Genomic DNA, 14,344 nt, shown 5'->3' with positions numbered 1-14,344 from the left:
CCCTTGTGGTCGAAACTGCACGAGATAGTTGTGTTTGTACAGTATAAATGATGCTTAACGTATTTTACACTAAATTATCAACACCACCTGTAATGTATTGAAAACAATTTTTTAGGGGTGGTTTTTCAACTTTAAGGGGGTAGTTTCAAAAAAAACCTTGACTAGATTAACTTTATTTTTGTATTTTATGTAGGGTAATATTTTTTCCAATTTTTTTCGGATTATTTTAATTTTTTTCATTAAAATAGCCATGAAATAGATAGTATTTTAAATAAAAAAAATAAGGGTTGCATCCCTTGTGGTCGGAATTGCATGTGCTAGTTTGCTTTTCACATGAGAAGTAATATGAAATTTGTTTGGTCGTAAAATATCAATTAGATGCTGAGATACATTGGAAAATCTATTTTTGGGGGTGAACTTTGAGGGTTGTTTTCACCCCCTCAAAGTGTTTTTCCGCCGATAAAAAAAAATACGTATGTCTTATTTTTTGATGAACTATAACATATCAAAAGATTATTGAAATCGGTGAGGTCGGGTTGGGGGGGTTTCCTTGTAAGAGTTACCCATATATTTTTCCGTCGGTCCATATGTCACAAGACCTTGGGAGTTCAATTATGCCAGAAGAAAGCTTCGGAATATATTTCAATTTGTTAGCGCATTGAATTTTTAATGAATCATATTTTTGATTAGGAAATAATTTTCATCTTGACTTAATTTAACATTACATTCATATAAAGTTTTGATTTTTGGCTTTATTAGCGTGTTGAACTCACAAGATGCTTTGGTATTTTCTATTATTTTGACACTACATATTCTATAATATTTTACGATGTTACATAATTTAAAGGCTGTTTCACTCATAAAGAAATATGAATTATTAGTTTCTAATACAACAATGTAATCATTCCGCGGTTCAATGTATGCAGCGATTGACTTGTTTGTCTCAGATTGTTGAAAAACTGGAAAAGACATCATTTTGTACACAACAAACTGTACGGTATTTACGAGGTCTGTCCGGAAAGTACGTTTATATCTTCGCGCCATAGTGTTCGAGCGACCTCTACCGGACATAAACGTCAACAGTAAAGCCTCACGAATCTATTGGTTACTCACTGACACCTGCCTAGTCCCGACATAGCCCCTTGTGACTTTTGACTGTTTCCAAAACTAAAAAAACCACTCAAAGGTCACCGATTCAATGACAAAACAACGGTTGAAAACAATGCGACGAGTGTACTTAAGGCTATCCCTAAAAGTGAGTTCTAGGACTGTTTTGAAAAGTGGAAACATCGATGGAACCGTGTTATTCAATCAAGTGGAGATTACTTTGAAGGATGCCACCCACCAGATGATAAAGAATAACGCTAGCACGAAAATATAAAGGTAGGCCCGATACTTACCGAACAGACCTCATATGAACGGTAGTACTATTTCTACAATTAGTAATTTTTTATACATTATAAAATGTAACTGTGCTATGTCAGCAATATTTCCTGTATTAATACTATTAGGTTTAACAATGGATTTTAAAATTGATGTCTTCTCAATTTCATGTATTACTGTTTCTAAAGTGTGCATAGCTAATAAATATTCGTTATATTTAAACATTTCAATCATTAATAACATAATTTCTTTACTTTCATGATGAAGTTTTTAATGAGTGAAATTGCTTTGTGGAAATTAGTGGCCTGATTTTTGTCTGTTATGTTCGGGTTCTGTTTTAACAGTTACACACATCTTTTTAGATAGTCAGTTTTCAAGTTTACTGATCTAATTTGTTCATGCAGGCCATTATCAAAAAAATAAGTATTCGGTTCATCGTACATAATATAAGACAGATCGTTTATACGCATGTTAGTTGCTCTTTCTATAACTTTTTTAGTTTTATTCAATGCGTAACTGTTTTGAAAAGATAAAGCTTTTCCTCCCCCCTTAATTTTGTCAACATGCAAAGTGTTGACAAGACGATTTAGGGAATCGTCGACACGATTAATATCCCTCAAATGATCCATAACATGCTGTATAATCGAACTTGCTTCTATGTTGGATACATTATTTTGTATGAATATGTTATTTAAAGTAGTTATTTGATTAGTAAGTACCTCGTTCCAAATGAAAATGTGTTGCATGTCAATTGTTGTTAGTAAACTCCAATTTTCACGCGTAAAGACTATACGTTCAATTTTATGAAACGCAATCCCTGGATTGTCTTCAATCAGATGCACGATGGGGGTTTCTTCTCGTCCCCTAACTACCATAAATTCGAGAAGAAAATACAGGTAGGTCGCTGCTTTTTCATCTTGTTTGTTTTTTTTGTGTGTTCTGCAAACTGCAATTCGATATAGATTACAATTATTATTCGATAAATTATATTTTCTTTTATACAAGCTTATAGGACCATTAATGTCAAATACACGATTGTTAATCCATGCTTGAGTCAGGTCGTGTATTATCGTTATTACAATTTTTCTTAAATAATGCTATTCTACAAATTTTATCTAATGAATGAAATACATTATGTAATTAAAAAAAAAGATCTGTGAATGCCTTGATACTGATTAGCTGCTAAATCTGTTGCGTTGACAAATCTAATTTTAATACCAATTTTTTTTTTATTTATTCGTCCCTATCTGAACGAGCTCGTTTATTCCTTGGAGGAATTGATCGAATGTAAGGCTCTTGTAATACGGGATACAGTCTAGTATCTATTAATCTGTTTTCTACCTGTTGTGTGTTGGGTTTAAAGGTATACTGGATTACTTTCGCTTTCAATACTGGTGCGTCCGAGGAACTTTGAGCAGATGGGGAATTTAGAGGGGCGTTTATATAATAAACGCCCCTCTTGTTGGCCACTGATCCCAGCTCGATTTTATTTTGATTCTTATCTTGTTCCCGTTCTTTAGTAGGAGTCCTAGCTAAATGGACAAGTAAATTTGTAAGTGAATTCCACACTGCACCTATTATTTTGATAGACCATCCGAAAAGTGAATAGAGTGCGTATCCATGAATGATTGTATCGAGTATAAATTTAATCACGTGAAAAAGCATAATTACGGAAATAACGCCTGCGCTTCCCGAATCAAAACTCATAAATCTTCCCCATAATTTCGACCATATGGATTCGGCTAATTTCTCTAGCGCTTTTTCATCGAGTATATGATAAAATGATAATTCTGCTCCGGGACGTCCGTTCAAAGATACACTTTTTGCTACTTTAGTCAAAATTGTGGCTTGTTCGTTTGGAAACATGATATAGCTTTTTAATTTTTCAATATCTGACAAACTATAAATTCTGCTGTTAGCTATGTCAATGTGTGCTAGATATTTCCATGTTTGTTTTGTCTGAGGCTTTAAAACTCCTGGTCCGTCGCCAAAATAGGGCGGTCGTGGTAACATCTTAAACCATCCACTTCCCACCTTAAACATTACTGGTACTGTCTCATCATAGGCTGTTTCTGTACCGAAAAATTTTAATATGTGCGTGCGAGGTGTCATAAACATAGGTCTACCGTCGCGCTCTACAGGTAGTTCTTGATAGCACTCTGAAGAATTTCTTGTCCGTACGTCTACTGGTAAGCACTTAATTATGTGAATGACCTCGCCTACGAGTAGGCTCATGTAGCCTGGTCCGTCCATCAAATAATAGGCCAATAAATCCGGACTAATTGTTGCGATATTTAGTGCATTCATTATGACTTTCTTTTCTAACTGGCACTGTGGAAATAACACGTCATAATATAATTTTTGTAAGCTTTTTCTTACGTGTTTTTCAAAGAAAAGTATCTTTGCATTAAAATATGCAAATAAATCAATGTTGTTATCTTTTATTCCCGGGAAGATATGTTTATTTTCATCGTCTAGGATAAAAATTCTCGGATGTTCTGTTCTGGTTTAGACAAACCCGCATTTAGGTAATGCTCCTAGATCTTTAAATGCGAAGGACATCCCTTGTGTATCTAACACGTGTAGTAGTAGTCTTTTGCTACCCTGTTCCATGACTTTACCCTGCTAAAACAAGGACATTCAACCGGATTGAAAATCCAATCCGCTTTGAGTCTATTTCTGAATCCTATAAATGATAATTGAAATAAATTAAAGTAGAATGAATCTTAATTCACTTTAATGTTTTTTTATCCCGAAATTGATTTTACATATTATAATAATTAATTTCAGGATAGAAAAATATTAAAGGGGATTCAGATCGATTCCGGTTTGATAAATTTAAATTGTCATTTGTAGGATTCAGAAATAGACTCAAAGCGGATTGGATTTTCAATCCGGTTAAATGTCCTTGTTTTAGCAGGGTATCTACGTATCCAGTGTAAAGTTCTGTGAACTTATTTTCTTGGCACTCGCGCATGAGAATTGGGTCCCAGAAAGCGTAACCCAGAACGTTATCTATGCATTTATCGTCACTGAATTTACAAACCGTACCTGTTGATAATGTGATTTTATTATTATCTAGTGATATTGTTTCCCAGTGTCTTGCAACGAAATTTTAACATATCCTGTTACAAAAACGTCTTGAAATTCGCTATATGGGTCATTATAGTAGCCTGCATTACTGCATCTACCCGTACTACCAGCTGATCGTACGAAAGTTGTAGCGTGTACTACTGAATAATTCACTAGTAAGGATTGAAAGAGGCGATCTCCTATAGATATTGATCTGTGTACCTGCATTCTTTTCCATTCGTCTCTTGACGTTTCGCGTAGGTATTTTATTATTCCTGATCCAACTTCCATATTATGATTATTATAGCCGCATATCTTAGCGTCCCTATCTATTTCTATTTTGCTATTCCGCACTCGGACCGACGAATATTCATTGAGTTGCAATAGTAATACTTCGATCCGCGTAGAATTGACGATTGGTGGTGGCAATTCGCAGTCTGCAATATCTACTAAAGAAAAAGATGTAATATTTGCGAACTTCTGCGCACAATCATAAGCAATGAAGGCCGTTGCCTTGGTGACAAGTTCCAAGAGCAGTAGGCAAATTAGAAGATTCATCATCTCAAACAATAAATTTAAGTTATTCCTTAATAGATCTTAATCAGAACATGCAATCTATGCGATTGTTTATTAAATTTTGCGAAACGATTATTCGGCTGGCCTTATATGCGATATGCGTAAACGTATGTACAATTTTGCTGCGGTTTTTGCCGATCTCAGTTCGGACATTTCCGTTATGCCATACTTCCGATACCAGATATAGACCAGAATATTAGTTATCGAATTTTTTTGGTTCGGGGCTACTTAAAAGCTAAACATAATCGTTTACCTTAATTTCTCTGGGATCGATTTTTTTGTCGTAATAATGTTTTGACTTAATTTTTGCAAGTGTAATTTTTTCAGAAACAATTTGGTGCAAAGCATTCAAACGGTTAATTAGTTGTGACATATAGTCGGCATAAGTAGGCACAGGATCTTCCGGTTCTGGCGGAGTTGCTGATGGTACTCTTGCAACTCTTGCAAACATGAGTTCATATGGAGTATAATGCGTAGCCTCATGTCTGCTCGTGTTATAATTGAACATTGCCATTTCTACGAAAATTCTACTAAATTCATCCCAATCTTCAAACTTATTTGTAAAAACTTTTAAATATTCGTTTAATGGGGAGTGTTGTCTTTCTTTTAATCCATTTGATTCAGGATGAAAAGCACTTGTGCGAAATTGTTTAATACGAAATCTTTTTGCAACTCTTTTCATTAATTTTAACAACAAATTTTGCCCGCAATCGGTAAGCAAGCCATTTGGTGCTCCGAATACACAGACTATACGTTTAATAAAAGCATTTGCTATAGTAATAGCCGTTTGATCAGGTATTGGAATACCTATAGCGAAACGTGTAAACATGCAATGAAATGTTAAACAATAACGATTAATTAGTTTGGTCGTTGGCATCGGTCCCACAATGTCCATTGCAGTTTTGAAAATTGGTACTGGCGGAGAATCTGTGACGACCATCTTCTGTTTAGTTTTTTTACGTACTAATTTTTTTGTTTGGCAATCAACACATTGTTGTATGAAACTAGTACGTCTTCTTTATGATGTTCTCAGTTCGATTTGTGTCGAATACGATTAAATGTTTTATTAACTCCCGCGTGTCCTCCGACTGCTGAACAATGTGCTTCTTGTATAATCTCCGCTCTCTCGTTAGGTAGGGGATGTTTTATCTGTCCGGTGTATAATATGACCTTGACATCTAGTTTTCCAAGCTTATCTTAGTTTCGTTTGATTCGTATTTATCTTCTTCTTTATTAGTTTCTAAACTGATTTTTAATGGCACACCTGTCCCCTTGCTTTGTACGTCTGTTGCTTGGTTCTCGACTTGTTGCGTACATGGTGTGTTGCTATTAGTGTTTTCAGGGGTTTCTGACCTCTTGTCTTCCCCTTTTTGTTGTGTTGTTACCTTAGTGGCACTTTGGTCTCGTCTTTTTTTTTATTTACTAGGTTTCAGTGCGCTTATAGCTTCTTCGTATTTGGTGCTAGGCTTTCGTCCAGTGCGCGATCGTGTGATCATCCCTTCCGGTTCCTTCTTATTGGAAATCTGCTACCTTCAGTCTCATTCTAGTTACTCGTGCGTTGGGATCTTTGTGCGATCTTAATCCAACTAGAGGTTTATGATCAGTAATGACGGTAAATTTTTTTGCATATAAATACGGTCGAAATTTAAGAATTCCGAAAACAATTGCTAACATTTCTTTCTCGAAAGTGCTGTAACGTCTTTCTGCATCATTTAACGCTCATGATGCATAAGCTACTGGCTTATCAAAGTCATCCTCATCTTGTTTTTGAGATAAAACGCATCCTACACAGTATCTACTAGCATCTGTTGTTAAAATAAATGGTTTTTCAAAGTTTGAGTGAACCAATATAGGTGGTTCACATAATTTGCGTTTTAACAGTTCGAAGTCTTTTTGCTGCTCTTCTTTCCATATGAACTGCTGATCTTTTCTTAACAGTTTGTTTAAGAGTTGCGCGATGTCGGAAAATTTGTCAATGAATCGTCTGTAGTAACTACACAGGCCGATAAATTGTTTAATATTCCTTGGGTTTCTCGGCGTGGGAAATTGTTGGACGGCTGAAATTTTATCGTTGTGAGGTAGTAAACCCTCTTTCGAGATTACATAACCTAGGTATACTACCTATGATTTAAAATACTCGCTTTTTTCCGGATTTAATACTAAATTCGCTTTTCTTAGACGTTCCATTAATTCAGTAATACTGTCACAATGTTCCTCGATAGTTTTACTATGTACGCAAATATCATCGAAGAACGTTACTACTCCTTTCATTACTGTCGTTAAAAGGTGAATTAATGATAGAAAGACCGGCTCGCTTATTTTCAATCCAAAAGGCGACCTTGTAAATTGGAAAAGGCCTTGGTCGCATTGAAATGCTGTCACCTACCTGTCCTCCTTTTTATCTAGGCATTAATGATATCCTGAATAAAGGTCAAAGACCGCGTATATTGTAGGTCCTCCTAACGCATCTAACTGATCGTCTACATTTGGCACTGGAAAATTGTAATCCGGAATCAGTGTATTTACTGCCCGGAAGTCTATTACTGATCTTTTCTTGATTACGCCTTCAGCATTCCTTTTCTTGACTACGCAAAATATTGGAGACGAGTAAGAACTAAAAGACCTTTCAATTATACTTTCGTCGAGCATATTTAAAACTTGAGCATCAGTTTCTTTTTTTAGCTCCGGGGGTTGTCTAAAAGATTTTATGCGAATAGGTACTTTCGACGTTAATGGAATTTCGTGTTGGAGTAGATTATTACATCCTAATTTGTCTCCAGGTAAGTGATATCTGTTGTTGAATTTATTTATTATATCAACTATATGTTCCTTTTCATTTAATTTCAAATGATCTAGTTGTTACATGCCGATTATTCTTGATGCCCTATCATCCGTATTCTGATTCATACTTATTTTGACTATCCGCACGTGTTCGTTGATAGTAGGAGGAATTCGTGTCTTCCCCTTTAATAAAAACTTTACGGCTATCAAAAGTTGTAAAACTATTCGTTGTTTATTGGACCTTTGAAGGTGGCTTATAGTTATATACTTTTTGCTATTTGTGCCACTCCCTCTAATAATTCTTTAATGTATTCTTTATCTCTGATTTCGTCCAATGTTTCGAGGAGGGTGGTTGCAGAATTAATTACCGATAAAAAGTTACTCACCGAATATGGTTTATTACTTGTGTATGAATTCGTATTATTTACTACGTTAATACCTTTATTAACCCTTTCCAATAGGGTAGTTTCGTCAGCATTATCGTAACAATCTACATTTTTGTGATCGTTGCTACTACTTTCTCTAATTTTCGACTTATAATATGGCTGTATACTCAATTTATTTTCTCATCTACAAAATTGTATGAATGGGTGAATTTTATCATCTACAAAATTTTTATGGAGAGTGATTTCATTATGGCTTTGCTCAGCCCTACTTGTTATATTGTTCTGAATAAATAACGAATTAGCCTTCGCGAAACTTGGGCGTGCACTCCCGTATTCTTTGTTAGCTAATGCTAAATTACAAACTGACTACGTTCTTTGGTTTTTTCCAATTTCTGCTTTTTTACAATTTTCAACATTCAAATTTCTAATTTCGGATGTACAAATTTCAGGTTCACTAATTTTAACTTCGCTAGCTTTTTCCAGTCCAATTCGGAATTACAAATCTCAGATTTTTTGTGTGGCAACTTACAAATTTCGAATTTTCGCAATTTTACTCCAATTTTATTTGAACGATTGTCTTCGTAACCGCTCTGTCTAATTTTCTTAACATAGTTTTTATCTGGCTCAAAATTTATCTTTGATTCTTTATCGCTTTCCTTATTATTGAGAACTCTTCTCGCAAATCTGTCTAAATTGTTACAAATTTTTATTTGATTTTTTACTACTCCAGCATAAGTTTCGCAGTTTGCTATTGATTTTAAATAACTTCTATCATCTTGCGATGTTATATATTGATTGTCAGCAGTTGTATTGTTTGTGGATAAAGAAAATACTATATCAGCGATTTTTAAAATATTGTTTTTATAATCTATTTTTGCGTTGAACTTACGCAAACATTCACTGCCGATTAGTCCGTGTTCTTTAATAGGTAAATCATCGCGTAACATATGAAATTCGAATTCTAAATCTTTTATTGTGATATTTATTTTTCCTAATATTACTACACTGTTATATGTAATACCTCGCAACTCTAAAATATTCAATTTATCCAGATATGCTTCGTTTGGTTTCTTAAACCATTTCAGTAGAGATGGTCCAGCACCAGTATCTAGCATGATAGAAAGACTGATATTTTGATTTTTATCCTCTAAAATGAAAATTGGTGACTTACTATTCAAGTTTAACAATACCAGTCTATTCGTTACTTCTAATTTCTGTGTATTCTTACTTAAGCTCGGCGCTCCGTTTGGCTGGTCGTTTCCCCGGTCGCGCCTTTCACCTGGAAACCACCGGCGTTTCCCTGTTGTTGTTTCTTTTGTTCGTTAAAAATTCTTTTGTTACATCTTATTTTCCAGTGACCTTTAATACCGCAATAATTTTAAATAGTCGGATCTCTATTTAGATTTCCTGGTCCGCGATCATTAGAATTAAAATTTTCTTGGTATTGATTTTTTGATGCAGAGTTCTGATTTGCTTGGGGCGGAGCTACTTGGTGGTTCATTCTTTCTCTATTGGGTGAATTTTGATAATTCATTTGCTTTTGGCCTTCGTTACTATTGAATCTTTCATTTCTAAATTTTGTATTGCCGTTGTTACGGTATAAACAAGTATCCACTAAATGATTCGACAACTTACAAATTTGACATACTTGCGAGTTATCTGTTTTTACTACTTTTACACTTTTGATGTTTGCTAATTCTTTTTTTACTTTTGCAAGTACTTTTACTGTCTGGTTGAGATCGTTGGGTTCCTGTGTTGCGAAATCGCGTTCAATCTTTACCGATTTTGCTGTTGCTTCTTCGAGATTTTTTGCCTGTCCCATTCGCGCTTTAATCACCCAGTGTAAGCCGCGGATGAAAAACTTGACTTTATCCTTTTCTAATTGATTTAAGAATCCTATATTATATCTTTTTTCGCGCACTGCTGCGCTTACTAATTCTCGCGCTACCGTTTTAACTCTATTTGAGAATTTTACTACATTTTCTGAGGCTTTTTGCTTGAGCCATAGCCAGCTCACCTGATAATTGGTTGAAAGTTTTGTCTTATCCGAAAAGGTGATCTAAATACATTTCAATCTCACTAATTGTTTCAAAATGCTTTCCATGCATACTTTTTAATGCATCCCCGTATAATCTCATTTTAACTAATCTTGCTAGATTCGCTTCATTTCCTGGTGGAATAACATTATAAGCTTCCCAACAACCGTCTAGAAAATCATGTAACGGAATGCAATATCCATCGTATTTAGGAATGAAATCTACGATATCTTTCAAACCTACATTTTTTAAAGGGTTAATTGTGGAATTTTGTACTGTACGGGTTACTTCTTGTGGAGTTGATTGTGCTGGCAAATGATCTGCATGTTGACTTTGGCGTAAAGTATTCTGAATTGCTACTTTTCTCGTTTTGACTTTTTTCAGTAATTTTTGGTATTAAAAATTTAACGTTTTTATAATTTATAAGAGGAATTTCGTTTCTTACTTTGTCTATTTCGTTTTCGTTATCATTGTCAATTGTCAAGTTTGTTAAAGCTTGGAAATATTCCCTTGACTCGTCTTCCGTTATTTCCGCGTTTGATTCAATTATTGGTTCAAATTTATTTTCAAATTGTACTAGTTTGGAGTACGATTTACTGCTACTAAAATTTCTTTTGGACTTATATTACGTTTTGTTAATTCTTCTACAATGAGTAGTAAAAGTGGATCTTGACATGAATTCCTTATTAATTGTTCATTTATATAATGTTCTAAAATTTTTATTAATTTTTCTAGTTGTTGTTTTTTGCCTTCTAATTCGAAACCTAAATCCTGACGAACGTGCAGAATTTCTTATACATTCTAGTAATGTTGGTTCTGTACTAGTTATAAAATTCGGAGCTATTTTTCCTATGCAGTTTTTTAAAATTAATAGTGCTTCCTCATTTCGTTTGTCTCTCTAACGGCTCCCGTAGCCATGTTTGTAAAAAAAATATTTACTTTTGCCTAATCCTGCTTTTCGTTAAAAAAAAGTTTACCCGGAGGGGTCCCCAATTGTTAGGTATCATGTAACGGCCGCGAATTGACTAGAATTAATCAATCGTGACTATCTTTTTTCGGTCAACACGTAAGCGCTTTACCACGGTTGCGAGACTCAAACGAAAGCAGGGCGGCAACGTATCTAAAGTACCGAGTAAAAAAGTAATAATTAAACAATTTACCTGCAGTTTAACTGGTCCAGAAACTCGTACCTTAGAAGCCAGAGATGTAACGTGGATTAGGTATAACTCACAAATAACTTATTATAGAAATAGATTTATAATATTTATTGATTAAATTACAGAAGGTGCGTAGTGTCACAGAGTAGAATACAGAGTGTGTGTTACAATTGTCTTGCGTCGTCTTTTATAGCATAAAATACATAAGAACTGATCAATAAAGGGTTAATCCCAGAAGGGGTAAGTGCGTCACCGAGATTAAAGTCAGCTATTAAATGACTATTGCTTTTAATTACGGGAACTCCCCTTCCATAAAAAATTCAAATTTTACCGCTATAAAATAGTCTGTCTCGTCTTCGACGTAACATTACAAAAGAAAACACTTCTAGCAAAGAAGAGACTGCATGAATAGTTTTGTAATATTTTCATACTATTTTTATCTTTTAAAATCTCACTACTTTGATCCATAAGTAGTTATATGAAAATGATAAATTCTAAGATAACACAAGCTAACTATGTAATTTCTTTAAATAAATTTCCAACATTTTTCCGTTGCATGGATGAGTTTTCCCCGATATCGTTTTTCTGCTTTTCTTAATATTCTGGGGGGGGGAGTATAAATTCTGAAAATAACTGTTTTTTCCAGTGGTCGTAATTTTGGCGAAGTTGGTGATATTTTTCTTATGAGGAAATAAGTGTTTTTTCTGTCAAATTAATTTATAGTGTTTTTGCATGGAAAACACTGTAGTTCAAATTCTAGATGGATGAAAATTAATTCTTTTGATTGTACAAATGGTACAGATTAAAAAGGAGGCATTAATATTATTTTATAATATGGTTCCATGATTTTGCCGTAGGGAAGAGAGATTTTCGTGGAACACACGTGATCGGATTGTCGAACTAGACTACGTAAATCATTTTTTTCTTAATTTTTTAGGGGGTATAAATTTCAAAATAAAAAAGTGGTGGTATATTTATTTTTGAGGAAAAGATCCATAATTTTTCTATCAGAGTTATCTACTTTATTATCCGAGTAAACAGTTGTTTTTGTGGATGCAGAAGTTTAAGAAAGCACGTTAACATATAAGTTTGTATATTTATTTGTTTAATTAAATTTTGGATTGTAAGAAGTAATAATAAAATTATTTTCAGATGATACAAATTAAGAAGAAGCTAGAAGTATATATTTTTCTTAGGAAATAAGTGATTTTCTTGTAAAATTTATCAATATTATAATTGTACAAAAAATATTGTATTATTTAAATTCTACAGAGGTATAAATTAATTTTACGTATTTTTTAGATAATACAAATTAAATAGAAGCTATTTATTTTTTTTCTATCAAAATCGAATATTATTCTGCTGAAAAATAGATTTTCTATTGCGCATGCGCGTTAATACGTTATTTCAATTGCTGAACTACTCTAAGAAAATAATTTTTTTCTTTATATATAGCGGGGCACAAATTCCATAAAAGCAGTTTTTGCGGCTACATATTAAAATGAAGCTAGTGATATCTTATTTTTTTGAGGAAATCAATTATTTTTCGACCTCCCTTACCCCAGCCTGCAAAGTGTAATGGACAGTAAAAATAAAAAATCCCATTCGAAACATCTCTAATTGAACCCTCCAAAAATGCTCATGATTTTAATTGAACCCCTTCAGTTGTCCCAAAAAAAATTAAAAACTATGATAATTTTTTCGTTTTTTGTAACTGCGATATCTTTCGTAATACTTAATATTTTTGTAAAAGAAACAAGGCAAAAAATTGAACCTTTGCTCGTTTTAATTGCACCCCTCTCACTTTTTCAAAATTATTAATATATATGTCAAAAACAACAATCTAACTTTATTGTATGTTCTTTTCAATTAGATTATTGGGTTATTTGGAAAGAACATACAATAAAGTTAGATTGTTGTTTTTGACATATATATTAATAATTTTGAAAAAGTGAGAGGGGTGCAATTAAAACGAGCAAAGGTTCAATTTTTTGCCTTGTTTCTTTTGCAAAAATATTAAGTATTACTAAAGATATCGCAGTTGCAAAAAACGAAAAAATCATCATAGTTTTTAATTTTTTTTGGGACAATTGAAGGGGTTCAATTAAAATATTGAGCATTTTTGGAGGGTTCAATTAGAGATGTTTCGAATGGTATTTTTTTTTCACTGTCCATTACACTTTGCTGGCTAGGGTAAGGGGGGTTATTTTTCGTTAGACGTAATATTGGTTCACGAACTTATCTGAATTTTTCCGAAATCGAATCTAGATGCTGAAGCCTAGATTTTATATTTTATTTTATATTTTTAAGGAGTTTTTCAAAGGCGCACTAACAAATAATAGTGAAATAAATTATTGTCTTTGTGATGAACTATCTAATGAAGTAATTAGTTTGTCGATTATCTTAATAAAGCTGAATCTATGTGCTAAATTTCAAGACTTGTGGCAGATCCTCTTGTAAACACTTTCCAGCAACAGTTTCCCTAAAGTTGTATTTCTATATGTTTTCAAGGAAATATCTTTTATCATCAGTTATTAAAATTTATTTTGTTGTTATCAATTATTAAAAATTAATACTTTGTTAAAGTTCAATAGGAATTCTGTCTTACAACAGTTACTTAATAGAGATCTAATAACTTGTAACAGTTAATCGTTATGTCGACTAGACCAGAATATGCTGCACCTGCTGAATTAGTTGAGTCAATTTAATATTTGTAATATTTTACTAATAAATTTATGAATACTTTATAGTTTTGTATTGTGTTCATACTTTAATAAAGATAGGTCTTATTAAAAGTTGTTTTAATATTTTATTTTTAAATATGCAGAGGAAAGTTCATTTAATTACAAAGTTTAATTTATTATAAACAGAATACCTTATATTTGCCAATAATTGTTGAATTTATTTCTTTAATATATATATATATTTTTTTTTAATGAATTATGTAAAAAAT

This window comes from Phymastichus coffea, unplaced genomic scaffold (genome assembly GCF_024137745.1).
Source record: "Phymastichus coffea isolate CEN01 unplaced genomic scaffold, Cenicafe_Pcof_1.1 PCOF00018, whole genome shotgun sequence".
NCBI lineage: Eukaryota > Metazoa > Arthropoda > Insecta > Hymenoptera > Eulophidae > Phymastichus > Phymastichus coffea.
This window is presented reverse-complemented; position numbering follows the sequence as displayed.